Source organism: Tenrec ecaudatus, chromosome 3 (genome assembly GCF_050624435.1).
Source record: "Tenrec ecaudatus isolate mTenEca1 chromosome 3, mTenEca1.hap1, whole genome shotgun sequence".
In the NCBI taxonomy this organism is placed as follows: Eukaryota; Metazoa; Chordata; class Mammalia; order Afrosoricida; family Tenrecidae; genus Tenrec; species Tenrec ecaudatus.
The window spans coordinates 109,713,372-109,736,128 of NC_134532.1; positions in this window are offsets into that span (position 1 = coordinate 109,713,372).

Genomic DNA, 22,757 nt, shown 5'->3' on the forward strand with positions numbered 1-22,757 from the left:
GCGTGGGAAGTCTTGCTTCCAGTGGCAGTGGAAGCATCTCAGTGCTGGCAGAGGTCTCCACATGACCCCTTCAGCTCCAGGGCTCTAGCGCAGCTCCGTGTGTCTTCTCAACAGGAATGTCTAGCAGAAAGTGTCTGAATATCTGGCTTCCTATGACAGAGCTATTTATCTCTGTTGCACCTCCTAATGTTGTCATCAAGCCGCTACCTGATTGACAGGCTAAACTCCACCCTTTCCCCAAGGTGACAGATTATGTGACTGCCACAAGCAGGTCCTTTGGATCCTGAAACTCCTGCCTATTGAACTGCCTTGATTCAGGCTCAGAAAATTGTGACACCAGAAAAATGGCAGAGGTGTGGTTGCAGTAGAACAAAGAGCCAGAGCATGAGGTAGAGCAGGATTATCAAATGCAGCTGGGAAGGAAAGAATGCTCTGGAAGGATGGTTGGTGCCAAGTTCAATAAGGAAGGTTGGAGGGTAAAGGCAAGACTGACATCAGCCTCCTTAGAAATTGGTGCTGTGCTAATCTGGATTTAACTTGAGGATATTGAGTGAAAGGGTGCAGTCTAGCCTGTTGATCGGGTCATGGTCTGATGCCTCCTTGTGGGTGTAGCCTTTTCATGAGGATTCTGGGAACTCCCATTCTTTCCCCATGGAAGTAAGACACACTCTCTCTCTCCTTCACCTTCCTGGTGAGGAGCCACATGGAAATACACATCAGTGTTAAGATGCTTCCACTGACCTGGTATCCACAAGACTTTCCACAGACTGCACTGCGATCTTCCTGCATTTGGCATCATTGCATGAGTGGGGTGAGTCTGAGGAGGAATTTAGAGACTATATGGGACTTGTGGGCTAATATTGGACTTATGGACTTGAACTGGACGGGCTTGTGGTGATTTCTTAACATACAATTGCTTTTTGATATAAAACTCTTTCTTATATTGTCATGAGTATCTCTGAATTTGTTTCTCTAGTCAATTTGGACTAACTCAAATGCTAATAGTGAGTCTCCTCCTCTTTCCTCCTTTATAGTGTTAGACATCCCCCACCCCCCATGTCCTTTTCTTAAATAAATCTGTCTTGAAAAAAGTACAACCAGAATGCTCCTTAGAATTAAGGGTGGTGAGATTTTTCCTCACGTGTTTTGGCAATGGCTGCAGGAAGGACCACTCCCTGAAGGTGATCCAGGGGCTGCAACAACAGGTAAGACATTGTCACAGTTGTGAGGTTGGTGCAGGGCCAGGCGATGTTTTGTGTAGAGCCTGATTTGAGTGCACTAAACATCAATAGCAAGTTAATCATTTGCAAACTCCCAGCAAATTTTTGCAAATCAATACTCTTCACCATTACCTAAGCATAAAAGTTGATCATGTCCCAAAGCAGACATGGGAACAGGCTTTGAGATTTCCAAAACTTAGATATTTCTGTGTTTAACCTAATATTCTATTTTTTAATATGTGTAGTAACCCGACCAACTGTTTACACTACTTTGCATATACAGAAAAATATTAGGAAAAATATTTAGATGAAAGTGCTAAGCATGAGTTGGGGTGAGAAATGGAAATTTAGAAACTATTAGAAGTTTGAGACTGATAAAATGTTTAGCCCAAATTCAAAATTTCCCCAAATTTTCTTTTCGTGGGAAAAATGCAAAAATTTGTTAACTTTACTATTAAGGATTTTGAGGATCCTTTTTCCCTCTTGTATTTTCATTTTGCAACCACTTTGAATGGTGCTGCTATTTGGGGCCAAGGGGTGGCTAGTTTGTGGATTATTAATGTTTTAGTAAAAGGTAAATTTTTCTAAACATACAATATCAAAAGTTTTGCATTCATAAGAGTGATCTTATTACATTCTAAGACCATTTTTATACATCCCCCCCAAATTAACAGTCAACAATTGTATAGTGCTAGTCAACAGCAAAGCAGGATTCGCTTCAGAGAATTTGTTTTTCAGTGAGGCTAGCAGGGACACAAGAACACCCCCACCCAGAGAATAGGGTACCTGCACTGACAACCACTCAGAGAAGTAATAACTTGCCAAATCCTACTTATCAACGTGTATCCTTTTCTCAATTAATTCAAGATTTCCAGTGTGTTTACTTTCATCTCCAAAATAGCAACAACTTCCTTTAATATTTCAGACTGTCTGGCATTTAAGGAACTGATTGATGAATGTTCAATTGAGCTCAGAAGGCGACAACAGTTCTCATCATGCGAGATTCATTAGTAGATAATGGAAATGTCATGCCAATCAAATTAAAGATGCATGTGATAAGAGCCCTTGGTTATTGATTGAAATGCTCTCCTCAGCAACGGGCGCAAGTGCATATGACCGTTTCATCGCGCTGCTGTCTCTGCCTGCGCTCAACTTGGTTGTATCTCTCGTCGGTCGCTCCCAGGAACGTCCCATTCTTACTCTGCGTCTGCGCCTCTGCACCCCGTTGCTCTCCCAATCTTGCCTTCAGCTGCATGTTTCTATTTTTCCCCTTTTCATCTCTGCATTATTCATTGCTGGGCTACAGCAAAATGATGGAATGTGTAGCATATGGCAACAGAGAGGGATCTCCCTTCACAGATTGTATGTTGTGTATATTTAAATGCTTTCAGCTTTAAGAAACTGCCATACCCAAATTAAAGCTATTTGCATATACGCTAACCACGACATACCATATGGCATAACACCGCCAAATGGAGGATAATCGTAAAAAAATCCATGTCCATGTTTTCAGAAAGGCATAAAAATATGATTTATATACATTCTTTTTGTTGTGCTGATTTAAACAAGGGTTAAGTAACAAAATAAAACATGTCACATTTTGTTTATCCTTTTAGGCCTCACAGCCGAGTATGCCTTTAGTCTGCAAACATTTAAAATTTTTAACTTCAACATTTCACCACAGAAGACATCTGAAGGTTATCCTCTTCCTTTTACTCTAATAAATTCTATAACTCGGAGCTTGATCAAAGCCCTTCTCTCTTAACTCTAACAATGTAAAGACAGAAAATTTTAAATTGAAGTCATTTAGAGATCCTCAGTAGTTAAAATGTTTTTCATAGACACAATCAAACCTTCTTTAAAGTTGCAATTAATTCTTAGTTAGGGGAAAAATTCCATATGGAATGAAATTCTCTTTGGAAATCATGTGTTTGCATTCCTGCTGTATGATGATTCTTACCACACCAGAAACTTCTTCATTAATTGCACTCTGCATGGCTACACTGAAACAGATGTAAATGAGTGTTTTTTATAACCATTAACTTTCACAACAGGCTTCTTCGCAAGAACAGTATGGTGGGATTGCTGAGAGCAGTTGAGGTGTGGGCAGCTGAAGGCTACCCTTCACAGTGGCTCCCTCTTCATTTGCACAGACAGCTCCTTCTCCAGCCAACAAATGGGCAGCAAGACATTTCCAAATGCAAAGGCTTCCGAGCTGCCCGTGTTTAAAGACAAATTGGACATACTGTGCTGAGTTTTGAATGGTGATTACATAATTAGTGCTGTGACGGCGGAAACCCACCCCCGGGCTCACGTACTTCCCTTTTTCTTTTCTCGTCTTTTTTTGATTGGCAAGAAAGCAAGACTACTAAAAGCACAAACCAATGAAAAAATGTAAGAGTGAGAGAAATGAGAGTGGTAAGAACTAATAAAAACAAAATACAGGACAAGGACTCGTAAGGAATCCATGAGAAGTCGACCTGGCCTGGTGCCAATCAACATGGATTTGAGGGATGGAATTCGTTAAGGAGAGAGAGCAAGCCGTGTCTTCCAGGAACGGCAGCACACAGCGCCGTGGAAAGGAAAGTGTGTCCATCTGTGTACACTCTAATAGCAGAGTATTAATTTCAAGTAGTCCTGTTAACATGCTTTTTGAGGTCACTTGGGAAAAATATAGCAGAAATGTTACAGCTACACAAATGTGAGTGCACCAAGCCCCACATCCTCTAACAGAAATGGGAACACTTCTTGCAGTTCCCTTCTCCCGTCAAGGCTTCGCTGTGACATTAGCAGGTGCCCGGGTGAGCTGAGTGAATCTGAGTCCGGCGTAGAGGGAGCTAGTCGTTCTCTAAGCCCGGCAGAGTCTCCAGAAGCAAAGAGGAAATCAGAGTAACTAGACATAAATCCAACTCACAGCATAGTCCTTTTCCTTCATCTCCCCCTATGAATCCAGGTAAGCCTTGTGTCAGAGATACGGGCCGCTCAAGGGAAATGAGAGAACATAAGATGCCAACAAACACATGCCGTGGAGTGGTACCCAGTGAAGCCCAATCTGTAGATGGCAGAAACGGTGTCATGGAAAACAGTCAAAGGGCATCACAGCCTAACAGCAGGAAGGCTTGCAAAGCATAGTGCCGGGCTAAATGCTTCTGATTGTATGCTTGCTTCAAAATGTTTTAATAGTTTCGTTTTTGCTTTTTGGATTTCAACACACACACACACACACACACACACACACACACACACACACACACACGGTTAATTGAAACTATCCAGCCAGTGTTCCTCTCCTATGCTTTAAGCAGCCTGTGCTTGTCAGGAGAACACACCCCCTGATGACACCATGTGCACCATCGGATTGCTGTTCCAAAGGCCTTCTCAGCTGAACAATAATAATATAACAACAGCTGCCAATTATTAAACACCAAACACCACGCACTTTACAGAGTCCTCCCTGATTCCCAACACTATCCTGCACACTATGTTTTATCTCATTTTTCACAAATGAAAAATGGGCTCCAAGAGGTTAAGTCATGCACCCAAAGTACAAAGGTAAGTAGTATAGACCCAGAATCCAAATCCAATCGGCCTGAGCCCAAGACCTAAGCTCTTAGTATCATCCCCTGTCTGGACAAGACACCTGTATTCTCATTTCTAGATAACAAGAATGGCCCTCAAAACATAACCATAGCCTCTAAGATAGCTATGACTTCTAAACATCCTTCCCACAGCCTCATTGTGCAAAGACCTCCTGTTTCCCTCAGGGAGAGCCAATGGTTAAAATCCTCTGCTGCAAACTGAAAGATTGGAAGTTCAAGCCCCCCCCCCCCCCAAAGTACCTCTCATAAGAAAAGCATGCATGCAATCTGCTTTTAAATGAATCCGCCTTTGAAAACCCTTTGGTGCACTGTACTCTTCTGGCACACATGCATTGGCAGAATTGGGAGCGGGGTTCAACTTGACAGTAGTTGACTTTAAAGTTCAACCCCCACTGTCTTTGGCTTTAAAGTTCAACCACCACTTTGTCTTTACCACTGTCCAGGAGGTAAGGTTATTGCAGTTTCACAGAATTTACACCTCTGACTTAAAGGAAGGGACCACAGTCCAAATACAGGTGGGAAAATGATTATTCTACACCTGTTCTATATAAGAAGATATATCTACATGATCACAAACACTAACTAGTCCATCTGTCTCTGTGATGTAAACTATCCCATCTTTTGTATAGGTCTACCTAGTTCACAACGTTAATCCCTAGTTTTAAAGTACACACATACCTTAAATCTATGAATTGGTCCTTTGCCCTTCCAAATATATGACAAGGGAGGAGTTTGAATATTCATGATGCTCCATAACATTTATTATAAATTAGCTGAATGCCTCAGGAAAGCCTAATGAAAGGTAGGAAGGTAGGAAGTTAAGGAAGCCTATGATTAGAATTCTCTGCTGACATGCTCGTCATTAGAGAAATTTGCCATTAGAGAACTGAGAAACTCCATCCTTGGAGCTCTTTCCTTTAACCAAACTAAGCTCTACACAGGAGAGGAAAAACCGTTCGAATAAATGAGTATACAAACAGAATCTAACTGTACTCTCCCACATTGAATCCATTTCCAACCATGTGACTTCATCTTGGCACCGTCTTTCTTGGGGCTTTTCTCATTTCTTCATTGTGTAGGCAGTAACCTCTCGCCAGACCTTTCAATCAGTCATCTCTAACTTCCTCGGGAAAGCCAGGTCTGTTCAGAGCTGTTCTGGTGTTCTGGGATTTGCATTTAGAAGATTCCCTTTCACTATGTGATAGCCTCAGAGAGCTGAAACGGCTGTTACACACCACTCATCACCAACAGTGTCAGAAGTTCTATCAGCAGCTTCAAAAAGAAAGTCAGTGCATTTTCAGTTAAAAATAGCTATATTCTAAGCTCACTTAGGTTCTCTACACAACTTTTTAAAGTTGAAGTGAAAACATCTTTTGGAGCTTTGTTTGACACGTTCAATAATTCCTGTCGGGTGCGAAGCACCATGGCCTGATTTCAAGAAGTCGGCATCCCCCAAGCAGTGGTCAGAGCCTGAGAGGTCTTAAGATTTGACCTGGCTCACATCCCAAAATGCTATTCTAACCTCCAATAGATCTGTCACCAGGAGAACACGGATCAAGCCATATTTGGATTAGAATGGCGGTTGTTTGGTTTGGTTAAAAACCATTGCAGTCCTACTTTGTCTATAAAGTGCAACATATGTAAAAGCACCGCCATTTCGAACAATTCGAGTTAGAATGGTTTTCCAGGACAGATGTTATGTGATGCACACACGATTCTACATCTAATCATGGTAAGGCCACGAGGGGCGGGGGGTGGGGAAAGAGAGTAGAGATACTAATTTGTTCTTGAGGCTATAAAAATTATATATAGGGCCTCTGAGAATTCACTTGATTTTTCAAAGACCTAAAAAGTAAAGAAAGAAGTGATGATGGTCTTTTGTTTATAGAAGCAAACTTCCAATGCTGAATGACTGTTTGGGGGGTAGAGCAAAGTATGGTTTTAATTCTGCCTTGGATCAAATCCTAAATAAAGTGACATCGCTCAGGCTGCACTGCCAACACTTATTCTTCCCCTCAGTCCACTGACACTGGAATGTCGAAGGCTTCGGCTCTAGATTCTTAAAGAGTTGATTGGTCTTGGATTTCTGCACAGAAATCATTAGGGATATCTGTTGTCTAGTTTTTCTTCCTCAATTTCTTGCCTTTACTCACCTCGCTTCAAAGAAAAGCGGGCCATGACTCTGCAACGTTGTGTGCCAGAACTGTTAAAGCTCTCACCTTTAACTGGGCCATATCTCCCATCAATGCAAAGGCCATTTCAACTCTGTGGATAATAATAGATTGATTAGTAGGAAACAGAGTGGGATTTTGGAAAATGTTTATAAATTCTGCTTATATATTTTCGGAGTCAACAGACCTCAGCAAACAAATCATGCTATGAGCATCGTGGGTGACTTCAAGAGTGAATATTTCAAGTGGATTTGGATTAAGTTGTTAATGAGAGCTTGGGCAGAGGCTTAGTTCACTGGATTTTCACTTCTGGAGACACAGACTCATGGACTGAATAAATCAAGTGTAAATGGCTTCGTCTTAGCCGCCAATGATCAACAGCGCACATTAGCTGTGTGTTTAACACAACCAGCAGACTCCAGCATCATAACCCAAGATCCTAGAATAGAAGGAGGTTCCTGGCCAACTTTGAAGGGCATCCCTATAAAAGAGATCCGATGTACAAAGAAAGTATCTTGGGGGCAAAATACCAAGTCTTATTTGAGGCCAGATTTACTAGTCCAGGACAAGCCTTCAAAATATTTCTCTACAGAGCAGTCTATGGGGCTCTCTGCTATGTCTACAGAGGTTTAGTAAGGTTCACACATTGCAAAGAGAGCAGACGTGTTCCACAGATAGATAATTGCTGGCCTCCTGTTATTTATAATTCAAGAAACCAAAGAGACATCATCAAAATTATCCCAAACAAACAAGTACAGAGAAAGAATGAGACAACTCAGCAAACAAGCCAAGCAGTCTCACCTATTCAAGTTCTCTTTCAGAGTATGCCAAAACAAGAATATCACATAATCATCCTACAAGGACAATAACAAGTGACAAAGAAAAAAAGAAACGCTTGCCACCACACTGACTAGACTTGCAATTACACGGACTCTGAAGCATGTTCAGTGTCAAACAAGGAAGATTTGTGTAAGACTTGCTACCCCACACCTCAGGAAACCACCCAACCTTTTGCTCTGGTGTCCACTCCAACACACAGAAATATTCAAGGATGGAGCAAGACTGCCTTATGAGGTCTCCAAGACTGTAAGCTTATGGAAGTAGACCACCACACATCTTTCTTTCCCCGGAAGCTGTTGGTGGGTTTGAACCGAGATCGTTGGCTTCACAGTTGAGCATGTAAACTACTGTGCTACCAGGCTTCTAGCACATAATATCCACCTACTGCCTTTGAGTTAATTCCGATTCATGGTGACACTAGACAGGGTATGGAAATCTTTATGGGAGCATATTGTCTAATTTTTCTTCTGCGGGGCAGCTGGTGGGTATGAACCACTGACCTTGCAGTAACCAGCCCAATGCTTATCTGACAGCACCACCAGGATTCCTTGGCACCTAATAAGCACTTAATAAACATCGGCCACTGTGTCCCACCAATAAGAACATCAGACAGAGCACAATCATAGAAAGCATGGATTTCAGACAAAGAGAAGACCAATGTCTTTTTCAGCACATGTAAAATTATAGCATAACTTGACTGGACGTAGAACCTCCCAGAGCTTTACGGCGTCCTGGAAATACCTTTCCAGTGTAGCAGGGGCTTGTTGGAACTTTATAAGAAAGGATTAAGAACATTTGTTTGTTTTTTTAAGACTGTCCTATGGGAATCTAGGGCGAGATTTGAGGCTAACAAGCTTGAGTTGATCCTCCCTAAATTTGGGGGTTGTTTAATGTAAGTCATCTTGGATTTTAAGCTAACTATTCCGGACTATTCCCTTAACTAAAACAAGGCGGCCCCCTACCTTTGCTGAGAGATCTCAGAATCCCTGAAGTCTGGCAGTCTCCACTAAGCCAGCTGCTGTTTGTAGGATTCTGATGGTCTGGGACTTCCCAGGTGTCAGAAGCAAACAATAGATCACAGCTGGCATTAATTGGCAGCACCCTGGTTGGCAGTCTCAGCAGAGAGAGACCAAACACTGAACAGGCCACAGAGAGAGGACTCCCCTCACTCGGCTAATATTAATTGAAATGTCTTCATGGAATGCTGTTTTGCACATTGCAATGAAAACAGTTTGTTTTTAGGATTTAAACATCCCTCCACTGTGTTTGCAATCTGAACACTGCAGCATGTGTTAAAACATAAGACCCAGGGAGGCAAACTGACTATAAACAGAGTGAAGGAGCTGGAAGGTGGGGAGGAAGGCAGGGCGGGGTGGGCGGCGGGGAGGGAGGCTGGGTCTTTCTTTTGCAATTTTGAAGCTCAGTGAAGCGCTCAGGACTGGGAGCAGCACGTAAGCAAGGGGAAAGGAAAGCTATTTAAACCTCAGCGCCTTTCTCCCTGAGTGTGTTCTTCATACGAACCCCACAAAAGAAAAATATATACATGCTGCAAAGCCATGGTTCTCCCCTGATATTGACCTTCTCAAATCCTAGGTCATTATGCTAAATTTTACCCTGGTTATCTAGGCCAATAGTCCCAATCCGTCTAGTTAAAAGCTACCGAGGAATGCCGTTCTCGGTCAGTCGTATAGATTAGCATGCTAATGTTGTTCTAAGAGTAGCATTGTCAAATAAGCCTGAAATATCCCTGGAATCAAATTGAGCACACTATGCCAACCCATGTGTATCACTCAGGATTATACATGGACTGGTAAGAATATAGAACAAGTGCTTCCATTTTCTCCGTGCTGGTGTCACCTCCCCTGCATCTCTGGGAACAACACCCATGTCTTGTCCTCAGCTCCTGCCATTTGTCATAAATTCCCATTGACCTTTTGCCAGAAAATCTTGGGGATGGTTTTCTTTTTATCTTTTCCCAGTCTTCAGCATGTAATGGTTCATTCTGGAACGCTGTGGGGCCCCGCATGGTGCCAGGTACGAAACGAGATGAACAGGAGAAGAAATCTAGACACTTTCACAACACAGCTAGACAACCTGTAAGACAATACTAAGTGGCGGGGGTAAACGGAACATCTCAGCACCAGAAAGGTTTTTAAAAAAAGGCAATACAAAGACATTAGTGCATTTAGTTTAGTCAGTAAAAGAATTCCTGCACAATATAAATGTGTATTTGGAAGAAAATGCATGCTTTGGGTGACAAATAAGTATTTTAGATTAGTGGGGCATGGGAGTGGGAAGGAAAGGGCGAATGACCTAAAATAAATCCATAAGGTTTAAGAGGGAAAATTAGAAAAATGTGCTGACTAAAATAAGGGGTATTCCCAGATCTGCTCGACCAGCAGAGCAGGCCTGAAAGTGTAAGGAGATTGGTTCATGGTCGAGATATGAAAGTATTCCAGAGTTGACAGCTAGGAAGAAACAGTGCTTCCAAACAGCTAAGCATTTCTCCAAAAGTTATTCATTAAGTGAGCAGTGTGGAGAAGGCATAACACTACAAAAAGGAACAGGAATGTCCCCTCAAGCCAGATGAGAAGGAATGGGGCTCCAATTGCGTTTTAAATCACATTTCTGGGCAGGGGCAACTCTCTCTGGAGTACACTTGACCACAAACAGTTTCTCTTGGACTGTTAGCTAAAACTTTGGTGGTTCACACCCAAACCGTGAGGCCTGGTGATCTGCTTCGAATGGTCCCTGACCTTGAAAACTCTCTGGAATCCTACTGTGCAGAGGTGGGGTCCTAATGAATGGGGATAAGTGGCCTGGCCACTTACAAGCAGCCACCCAGACTCCCCCTCTCCGATTTTTCTTCCCTGCCCACTTGCCTTTGCCCACTCATATTGAAAGGGTGGAGTGGAGCACACAATCAGAACTGTTCCATTGTGGTGCTTTCTCCCCTCTGTCCCAAACTTTATTTCGACCTCAAGCTCAATCTCTAAGTTGTCACATAAGTTTTGCTAACATCTGAGACTCAGTTACTACAGCTATATTACCTAGCAGCCAGTTGGCTATGAGGGGCCCAGGCGGAGTAGTGGTTATGTGTTTGCTGTTAACTGCGAGGTCAACAGTTTGAAATTACCAACCACCCCTAGGGTGACAGATGAAACTTTCTACTCCCCTAAAGAGGTACAGTCTCAAAAACTCTACCTTGTCCAATAGGGTCACTATGAGTCTGTATCGACTTGAGAGTGATGAGTTTGGATTTTTGGAGTCTGCTTTGAGAAACAAATTGCAGACTCCCATAAGAAGACTGGAAAACATTTATTTGTTTTATACCTTTTGGGGTTTTTTTGTTTTGTTTTGTTTTACATTTTATTAGGGGCTCATACAACTTTTATCACAATCCATACACATACATCCATCAGTTGTATAAAGCACATCCACACATTCTTTGCCCTAATCATTTTCAAAGCATTTGCTCTCCACTTAAGCCCTTTGCATCAGGTCCTTTTTTTTTTCCCCCTAACTCCCCGCTCCCCCCTCCCTCATGAGCCCTTGATAATATATAGATTGTTATTTTGTCATATCTTGCCCTCTCTGGAGTCTCCCTTCCTCCAATTCTCTGCCGTCCATCTCCCAGGGAGGAGGTCATATGTGGATCCTTGTAACCGGTTCCCCCTTTCCAACTCAATCACCCTCTACTCTCCCAGTATCGCACCTCACACCACTGGTCCTGAAGGTATTATCCACCCTGGATTTCCTGTGCCTCCAGCCCCCATATGCACCAGTGTACAACCTCTGCCCTATCCAGCCCTGCAAGGTAGAATTCAGATCATGGTAGTTGGGGGGAGGAAGCATCCAGGAACTGGGGGAAAGCTGTCTTCATCGGTACTACATCGCACCTTAACTGACTCATCTCCTCTCCTAAACCCCTCTGTGAGGGGATCTCCAGTGGCCAACAAATGGGCTTTGGGTCTCCACTCTGCACTTCCCCCTTCATTCACTATGGTATATATATAGTGCATGATGCTTTATACATGGTCCCTTTGGCACCTCGTGATCGCACAGGCTGGTGTGCTTCTTCCATGTGGGCTTTGTTGCTTGTGAGCTCGATGGCCGCTTGTTCACCTTCAAGCCTTTAAGACCCCAGACACTATCTCTCTTGATAACCAGGCACCATCAGCTTTCTTCGCCACATTTGCTTATGCACCCGTTTGTCTTTGGTTACCATATATTGGAGGTGTGCAGTCAATGATATGATTTTTTGTTCTTTGATGCCTGATAACTGATCCCTTTGGGACCACATGATCACACAGGCTGGTGTGTTCTTCCATGTGGGCTTTGTTGCTTGTGAGCTAGATGGCCGATTGTTTATCTTCAAGCCTTTAAGACCCCAGACACTATCCCTTTTGATAGCCAGGCACCATCAGCTTTCTTCAAAACATTTACTTATTAACCCGCTTTGGCTACAGCAGTTGTGTCGGGAGGGTGAGCATCATAGAGTGCCAATTTAATAAAAGAAAGTATTCATGCATTGAGGGAGTGCTTGAATAGAGGCCCAAGGTCCTTCCGCCACCTTAGTACTAAACCTATAAATATAGACACATAGATCTATTTCCCCATCCTCCTATATATATTTGCATGTACATGTCTTTGTCTAGACCTCCATAAATGCCCTTTGACTCCTAGCTCTTTCCTCCATCTCCCTTGACTTTCCTCCTGCCCTACTACCATGCTCCGTCCCCACCTGGGTTACAGCTATACCTCTTCTTTACCTAACCTTACCCTTGATCATTCCCTACCAGGCCTGCCACTCCCCACTCACTACCATTTTGTGTCCCATGTTGTTCCCTTGTCCCTGTGTTTGTTAACACCACTTCCTTACCCCCCCCCACCTCCCCCTATCCCAAGTCCCCCCAGAACTGTCGGTCCCGTTGTTTTTCCTCCAGATAGTTCATCCAGCCTGTCTTATTTAGACAGACCTATGGAGACACTAACATGCACGAAAGCAAGACAGAGGAAAACAAAGCAACAGTATACAACCAGACAACAAAACAACAAAAACAAACCACTGACAAAGAACAAAACAAAACACATCTAGAAAGAAAAGCTTGTAGTTAGTTCAAGGATCGTTTGTTGGCCTTTAGGAGTGTTTTCCGGTCCAGTCTGTTGGGGCACCATGCCCTGGCCCCAAAGTCCACTTTCAGCATTCCCTGGGGACCTTGTCACTCCATTCCCTTGCTGTTCCACTGCACTCCCCCAGTGCTTTTGCCTCCGTGTGGTGGGATCAGGTCAGGTGCAATTCCCACACTGTGTCTCCGGTGCTGTCCCCTGTATCCCCCTTGGTCACTGAGGGGCATCATGTCTCATAGTGGGACCAGCCATGTTGTTCTCTCTGTGGACTGGCTGCTCTAATCAGGAACATCATCCTCACGGCCTGGTGGGCCAGGTTGTGCTCCACTCTCTCCTCCTCCCCCTTCATCTGCTCCCGTGTGCTCTGATCAGATATGTCCATCTCCCGGAGCTGCAGAATCAATGTCATCCTTTGGAACAAATTCTTCTTGGGGGAGGGGCAGGAATCCACTTAATTTATGGTGCTGGGGCCAGCTTCCCAGACCTCTCTACTGGTTCCCTTCTCCATGCCGGGATGTTGCATTCACACCTTGTGGCACTGGGTAAGATACAAGCAAGTGTACACCTTGGTTGCCAAACACCTAAACGATTCAGGAATGAATTCTATATCTTAGGATAGAAAAAAACCTCATTTAAATGAAAGTCAAGAAAGAAACCTAATTTAATATACTCTTTCTCAAAAAAAAAAAAAAAAAAAAGAGCATGTCCTTCCGGGCAGTCCATTTTCCAACCCATCCTGCCCTGTGCTATTCCTGCTCATTTACTGAATATTGGTCACAGGGGTCAGGGAATGAACCTAAGATGAGATTAATGCTATAGTTTCTAACACTCAAAAACTACTAGCTAAACAAACAAGAACAGCAGGTGCTTTAAAGTTAGGAGTGTTCACAGAAATTAGATCAATCAACTTAAATGCAGTGCCTAGGGAAGAGATTTACCCTTATTCCTTTTATCATAGGGACTCGCACATTATTCTCTATTGTTTTTAAAGCCTTATCAGTTGCTAACAAATCAGATTCAAAGAGAAAGTTTTCATTGGTCCTTTAAGGAAAATGCTGTGAGATCTCTTGTAGAAAAGACAGGCATTTAAAGACTCTACATTTCCATAATAAGTGGGTTGTTCTCCTGAAACTAAGTAAGGCGGTGGAAGAATAAGGAAGCCAGATTTTTTTTTTATCTCCACTCCATATACACTGCTGACGAGCTGAGCTACCTACATGAACTCTAGCAAGTTCTTAAGCGCTCAGAGCTCATTACTTATGACCTAATAAACAAAAAGGTGTCAGAAGCCGAGTGAAAATTGGAGCTTCAAGTCAATCTGAGAGATTTTGCTCAGGAATGGATCAGATTAAGGCAAGCTCTTACCAAACAAAGATAATGCAGAAAGGAAATCATACAATTATAGAATTGTAAAGCCAGAAACAACCTCGGAGCTTATGGTGCCCCACCTGCTCATCCTGCCAATGACAGACTTGAAATCTGGAAAGAATAAATAAGATGTCCAAGGCCATACAGCCAAACAATAACACACGTGCACACACACACGCACAAACATTCAATTGCTCAGGAAAATTATTTCTTCCCTTGTACATTGTGTAATGAAACCCCTTACTTGTGGGTATCAAAGCACGTTTTCATGACACAGCCACCTGGAAGACAGTGGGGACTTGCTGATATGAATGAAATATAGGGGGGCGAAAAAGGTGGTGAAGACATTTGCTTATCCACGTTGTTACCAAAGGCTTACTTAGGGAAAACATAAATTTGTGTTTTCAAGAAAATGTAGGATTTAGATATGAAAAAGATTTTAGGCACAAAAGCGCTAGGAAAAAAAACTGGAGAATACTACCCTTTTCCCTCCCTTCGTTTCCCTTCATTTACAAGTAATTCCTCATTTACCGTGGGCTCTCATTCTGAGGACGCTGTCAGAAATTTTCTGACATCGATTGAATATCTCCTTTAAAAGGTTTCATAATTACTACCGTCCATTATCAATCTGTATATAAATTCAAAGTGTATGTCTTTGGGGGGATGGAAACGTAATATAGAACTTACATCTATAGTCTAATATTTGGCATTTTAATATATATGAATCATAAGGGTTTACTCTGATCAGGAAGAGTTGAGTGGTGAGGGCCTTTTGTCACTGATAATAACACCATTTGTGGAAGGTTCTGGATCATCCAATGTCCTTTCTAGTCAGAAAATGTCTTCATATACATCAGAACATCTCCCTGCTTCCTAAACATGCCTACCAACATTAGCAGAAAGAGGAGCATTTGGGTCCATGTTTCCAGGCAAGTGTGTGGCCATATTTTTAACAATAAGCCATAGCATGGAACATCTGAGAATGATAAATTGGAATATTATGGGTTGCAACTTTGTAAGCAGTACACATTTCTAATGATAAACTCTACAAAAATGAATCCATCATAAGTATAGCCTCAATTAACTCGAATATGTCATACATCAGAGACCACCTGTCCTTAGAGACGTGTTATTTCAAATGTAGTTCCAACCCCAAGACAAACAAAATAAAGACTGCACCTTGTGATGTTTGCGCTACAATCCCCGTGTTCACTACAAAGAAACAAAAGAGAGGGTGGAGGAAAAAGAACAAAAGAGAAAATGAAAACATCACTACTAACAAGGTCAAAGACAAAAATCACATACCTGACTTTATTGCATTCAAGATGAAACATTTGTTTTTCTGTGCAACAATTATCAAATATATGCTTGCAACAGACAACGAAGACAACGATAAATGGATAAAACATTGAAGTTGTCAGGAATGTCATTTTATTTGGATCCACAGCCAACTCTGATGGAAGCAGCCGTGAATCAAGTAATGCAGGATACTGGGCAAATCTACTGCACCAGGCCTCTGTAAAGTGCTATAAAGCAAAGACATCACTTTGAGGATTAAGGTCCATCTAACTCAAGCGCTCGTGTTTTCTATTGCCTCATGTGCACACGAAAGCTGGACAGTGAATAAGGAAGAGCAGAGCAGAATTGATGCACTTGAATTATGGTGTTGGCAAAGAATCTTGAAAGTATCCTGGCGAGCCAGTAAAACAAATGATATTGGATGTAGTGCAGCCAGAATGCTCCTCAGAACTGAGAACCAGGAGATTTAGTCTGAGATATTTTGGGCACAATACAGAAGAGACCAGTTTCTGAAGAAGGACATCATGCTTAGTATACAGTCAGCAACAACAACAACAGCAAAAGACTGCCAATGAGATGGATTAACACAGTGGCTACAACAATGGTCTCAAATGTGAGGATGACATAGGACAGGGCTGTGTCTGTTCTATTGTTCCAAAGGTCGCTATGACTTGGAGCCAACTCCATGACACCTAACAATAACAATATGTTAATTGCCCTAAAATAAGGGGCACCATTATCTATTGCAATTACTCAATGTGCTGTTGCTATAACATGTATTTTCATAATTAATAATATCCATACTTTGAACTATTAGTGAAGGAAGGATTCTGGGGATGCCTAAATTCCCAGAATTATTGGATTTTTTGAATTATTGGCTTTTTTCCATAAATCCACTGTACTTGCAAGCTTCCCCTGTCTTAAAATAACTCATCTTATTTTATATAAACATAATATATGTACTATATATAGATATAATATATCTATATATTGCCATCTTTCTCCTCTCTCTTCTGTAAGGAGCCCTGGAAGCAGGGTAGATTACATATTGGGCTGCTAACCACAAGATTAGCGGTTTGAAGCTACCTGTTGCTCAGAGGGAGAAAGAAGAGGCTTTCTGCTCCTATAAAGATTTACAGTCTAGGAAACTCAAAAGGTCGTTCGACCTTGTACTACAGGGTTGCTATGAGTCAAAATCAACTCCATGGCAGGGTGTTTTGTCTTGTCTTAACCAGACCTTCAAAAACATAATCTATATTTGCTATCTCTAGTATTTCTGGATTACTCTTCCCCACATTATTCAATATCTATATCTTCAATATCACTCTATTGATTTTTATTTCATGATAACTTTCAGATTACCCAAAGACTTCCCAATTCTTTTTTTTAATTTTAATAAATCATTTTATTGGGGACTCCTACAGTTCTTATAACAATCCATATATTAATCATATCAAGTACATTTGTACATCACATTTGCCATCATTTTCAAAACATTTTCTTTCTACTTGAGCCCTTGGTATCAGCTCCTCTTTTTTCCCTGCCCTCCCCTACCTTCTCACCCTCATGAACCCTTGATAATTTTTTTAATCTTTTTATTGGGGCTCATAAGGCTCTCATCACAGTCTGTACATACATCAATTGAGCAAAGCACCCTTATACATTCGTTGTACTTGTCATTCTCATATTTCACCTTCCACTTGGGTTCCTGGAATCAGCTCGGTTTCCCTTTTTCCCCCCCATCCCCCTCCCTCCCCGATCCCACCCCTGGTCCCTTGATAGTTTATAAATAATTATTATATCTTATCTTACACTCCCCGGCGTCTCCCCTCACCCACCTCCCCATTGCCCATCTCCCAGAGAGGAGGTTACACACAGATCTCCGAGATCGATTCTCCCTTTCTACACCCACTTCCCTCCTGGTGTTGAGGAGTTCATCTCCCACCGCTGGTGTTGAAGGGATCATCTGTCCTAGATTTCCTGTGCCTCCAGATCCCCACTGCACCGCTGTACATCCTCTGGTATAACCAGGTCCGCAAGGCAAGGTAGAATTGGGGCCATGATGATTGGGAGGGGAGGAAGCGTTCAGGAACTAGAGGAAGGTTTTGAGTTTCATTGTTGCTACACTGAACCCTGCATGGCCCATCTCCTCCACACTACCCGTCTGGAAGGGGTGTCCAGCTGTTTACAGATGGGCATTGAGTCCCCATCATGCACTCCCCCTCTTTCACAGTGATGTGACTCTCACCACCACCCAACCTTTGTTGTTGGAGACCTGGTCTCCTCTGTCCTTCGCGGTCACCTATGTTGGTGTGCTGCTTCCGTGTGGGCTCGCTTGCTTCTGGGCTAGATGGCTGCTTGTTTGCAATGGAGCAGTGGAGGAAGCAGAGCAAAGGGATCCCGAGTGAGTATAAAGGATGGTCTTCCGGACCAGGATGTGGCGCCTCACAAGCTACACCTAGAAAACACTCCTAAAGGCCAACGAACTGACCTTGAACTACTAGCAATTTTTCTTTTAATATGTGCTATTTTTTTGTTTAGTCTTTTTTTAATTTGTTTTGTTTTTTACCTTGTAAATTTTGTATGTTAGTGGCTTTTCTGCTTATCAGCATGTCGATGTTGCTTCTGTCAAAGCCATGTTCTTATGTGCCACTTGGGCGCAGTCAAAGTCATATGCATTTGTATGCACATATTACTATGTCAGCAGGTCCATCTAGACAAGATAGGCTGGACAAATAATGAGAGAAGAAAACAACAGGACCAACGGTCCTGGAGGGACATGAGAGCGTGGGAGGTAGGGGAAGGGAGGAGGTGTCGCCCAACACAGGGACAAGAGAACAGCGAGTGATAATTTATAAATAGTTTTTATTTTCCTATTTTACACCACCTGCTCTCTCCTTTCACCCACATTTCTGTTGTTTGTCCCCTGGGGCAGGCATGGTGTACACTGATCATTTCAGTCAGTTCTCTCTTTCTCCCCCATCTCCTCCCACCTTCCCCCTATCCTCGTGGTATCATTACTGTCATATTGGTCTTCAGGGGTTTATCTGTCCTGGATTCCATGTGTTGAGAGCTCTTATCTGTACCAGTGTACATGCTCTAGTCTAGCCAGATTTGTAAGCTAGAACTGAGTCATGATATGGGGGGTGGGGTTAGCATTAAAGAACTAGAGGAATGTTATGTGTTTTGTTAGTGCTCTTACTACATACACCTGGCAGGTTTGTCCCTTCCTTGTGACCCTTCTGTGAGGGATGTCAAATTGTATACAGATGGAATTTCTTTAGATCTCCATCCCAACCCCCTTCATTCGCATCAAAATGGTTGTTTGTTTTGGGTCTTCTGATGCCTAATATCTGATCCCATTGACATTGAGTGATCACACAGGTTAGTGTGCTTTTTCCATGTGGGCTTTGCTACTTCCCTGCTAGAAGGCCATTTGTTTAATTTCAAGGCCCCAGACACTATATCTTGTAATAGTTGGATACCATCAACTTTTTTCACCACATTAGCTTATGCATCCATTTTGTATTCAGCAATTGTGTCAGGAAGATGAGCATCACAGAATGCCAGGTTAATAGAACAAAGTGTTCTTGAATTGAGGGAGGACTTTCATGTTAGTCAGGGTTTACTAGAGAAACAAATTCATAGACACTCATATTGGTGTAAGAGAGAACTTTATATAAAGAGCAATTATACATTAAGAAAACACCCTAGCTCAGTCCAGATCAAGTCCATAAGTCTGATATTAGCCCATATGTCATTACTAGTCCATAAATTCCAGACCAAGTCCATGAGTCCAATATTACCCCATGTGTCAATACTAGTCCATAAATTCCTCTAGACTCATGTAGCCATGCAACGATGCCAAACTCAGGAAAATCACAGGCAAGTGGGTGGAAAGTTTTGTGGATCCTGTGGCAGTGGAAGCATCTCAGTTCTGGCGTATGTGTCTGGCCTCCAATGAGCTATTTATATCTGTCACACCTCCAAATGAGGTCATCAAGCTGCAACCTGATTAACAAGCTAGACTCCATCCCTTTGCAAATTGACAGGAGATTATGTAACTGTCACAACTTGAATAGAGACCTAATGTCTGTCTGCTACCTTGATAATAAACCTATAAATATATCTACATAGACCGATATCCCTATCATTATACATTAATATATTTAAAGTATGTATATGCCTATATTTATACCTCTATAAATGGCTTTTGCCTCCTAGTTATTTTTTAAAATCATTTTATTAGGGGCTCATACTACTTTTATCACAATCCATACATACATCAATTGTGTAAAGCACATTTGTACATTCATTGCCTTCATCATTCTCAAAACATTTGCTCTCCACCCAAGCCCCTGCATTCGCTCCTCATTTTTGCCCTCCCTCCCTATTACCCCCTCCCTCATGAACTCTTGATAATTTACAAATTATTATTTTGTCATAGCTTACAATGTCCGACATCTCCCTTCACTCATTGTTGTCCGTCCCCCAGGAAGGAAGTTATATGTAGATCCTTGTAATCAGTTCCCCCTTTCTAACCTACCCTTCCTCCACCCTCCCAGTATCACCATTCACACCACTGGTCCTGAAGGGGTCATCCGCCCTGGATTCCCTGTGCTTCTAGTTCCTATCTGTACCAGTGTACATCCTCTGATCTAGCCAGATTTGTAAAGTAGAATTGGGATCATGAGAGTTGGGGGGGGGCATTTAGGAACTAGAGGAAAGTTGTATGTTTCATCACTGTTACATCGCACCCTGACTGGCTGTCTACTTCCCGAGACCCTTCTGTAAGAGGATGTACGGTGGCCTACCAAATGGGCTTTGAGTCTCCACTCCGCACTCCCACACTCATTTACAATGATATGATTTTTTTTTGTTCTGATGATGCCTGATAACTGATCCCTTCGGCACCTCTTGATCACACAGCCTGGTGTGCATCTTTCATGTGGGCTTTGTTGCTTCAGAGCTAGATGCTCACTGGTTTACATTCAAACCTTTAAGACCTCAGACAATATATCCTTTGATAGCCGGGCACCATCAGCTTTCTTCACCACATTTGCCTATGCACCCACTTTGTCTTCAGTGATTGTGTCGAGAAGGTGAGCATCATAGAATGCCAGTTTAATAGAACCAAGTATTCTTGGATTGACAGAGTACTTGAGTGGAGGTCCAATGTCCATTTGCTACCTTAATACTAAACCTATAAATATGTACACATTAGTCTATTTCCTCATCCTCATATATAAATATATTTACATATGTACATGCCTTTATTTAGATCTCTGTAAATGCCTTTTGCCTCCTAGCTCTTTCCTCTATTTCCTTTTACTTTCCTCTTGTCCCACTGTCATGCTCAGTCTTCATTTGAATTTCAGTAATTCCTCTTGGTTACATTTCCCTTGATCACACCCTACCAGGCCTCCTACACCCTACTCACCACCGATTTGGATTACTTGTTGTTCCCTTGTCCCTGGGTTTCTCTACACCGCTACCTTTCTCCCCACCTCCTCCTCTCCCATGTCCCCCAGAACTGTCGGTCCTGTTGTTTTATCCTCCAGATTGTTTTGTTTTACTTTTTGTCATCAGTTTGTTGTTGTTGTTTTGTTGTGTATTGTTGCTTGGTTTTTCTTTGTCTTGTTTTTGTGCATGTTATTATCTCTGCAGGTATGTTTAAATAAGATGCGCTGGATGAACAATCTGGAGGAGAAAACAAGGGACCTCCTAGTTCTTTCCTATATTTCCTTTTATTTTTCTCCTGTCCCATTATCATGTTTGACCTTCATTTGAGTCTAAGTAGTTCCTCTTGACTATGTTGCACTTGATCAAACCCCATCAGGCATTCTATGCCCTCCTTGCCATCGATTTTAGATCTCTTGTTGTTCCCTTTTCCCTGGGCTTGTTGACTTCCCCCTTTCCTTCCCCCACGTCCTCCTCTCATCTGTCCCCTCCAGAATTATCAGTCCCATTGTTTTCTCCTCAGGATTGTTTATCCTGCCTATCTTATATAGAAACACATAAAAAATAAAAGGAAGCAATAGCCTATAAATAGTTCCATGTCTGTCTGCTGACCCTTATGAAAGTTTTCTGATCGGGTCTGATGCAGACCAAGCTCTGCCCCTGAGTCCAAGTCTTTTCAGAATTTCTCAAGGACTTTGTTGCTTTGCTCCCCTTGCTGCTCTGTTGCCCTACCTTTATGTCATGCCCTGGTGTGGGGAGGACAGACTGGGCACAATTCCCACACGTGTCTCTGGTGCTGCCCGCTCTCCCAACCTGAGTGTTGTGTGTCAGTATGGGGATATCGTGTCTCATGGTGAGGCTGACCCTACGGTCTTCTTTGTGCATTGGCTGCTCTGAGAGGGAATGTTGTCCTCGAAGCTTGGTGAGCCAGGGTGCTGTTCATTTTCTCTCTCTCTCTCTCTCTCTCTCTCTCTCTCTCTCTCTCTCTCTCTCTCTCTCTCTTTCTCTCTCTCTCCCCCTCCCTCTCTCCTCCCCTTTTAGTTTGCCTGCCACTCTCCCCAGGCTGTATCTTCAGTGCTATCCTCTCTGGCGCTTTCTTCTGAGGAGGGGGGTTGCTGTAGCTGGGCTAGGGGCTGGCCCTGCAGACCTCTCTGCTAGTTCACTGATTCATGCTGATGTGTTGCCCTCAAGGATTGGCTGGAGTCTAGGTTGGAGTCTGGCCCCTCTCTCCCTTTCCTGTGGAGACATAACTAGTACCCTTCCTGTAGCAGACTAGTGCCCTGTAGCCCAGTTAATCACCTTCCTCTGGGAATGAGGAGTCCTTCTCATTGACCATGAGTCCATGCTGATCCATAGTTACCCCATAGGACAGAGTAGTAGTACCCCTATCAGTTTCTGAGACTAACTCTTTACAGGAGTAGAAAGCCTCATCTTTTGCCCATGGAGAGGCTGATGGTTTCAGACCACTGGCCTTATAATTAGCAGCCCAACGTGTGACCACTACATCACCGGGGTGGTACAAATTGTTAGCATGCTCTGTTGTTAGCTGATAGATTAGAGGGTGGACTCCATTCAGGGTCTTTCTGGCAAGAAAGAATGGCTCATTCTGGTTAAATGAGTTCAATCTGATTTGGCTCCCAAGGAGATCTTTCCTTTCCACCCTAACAGAA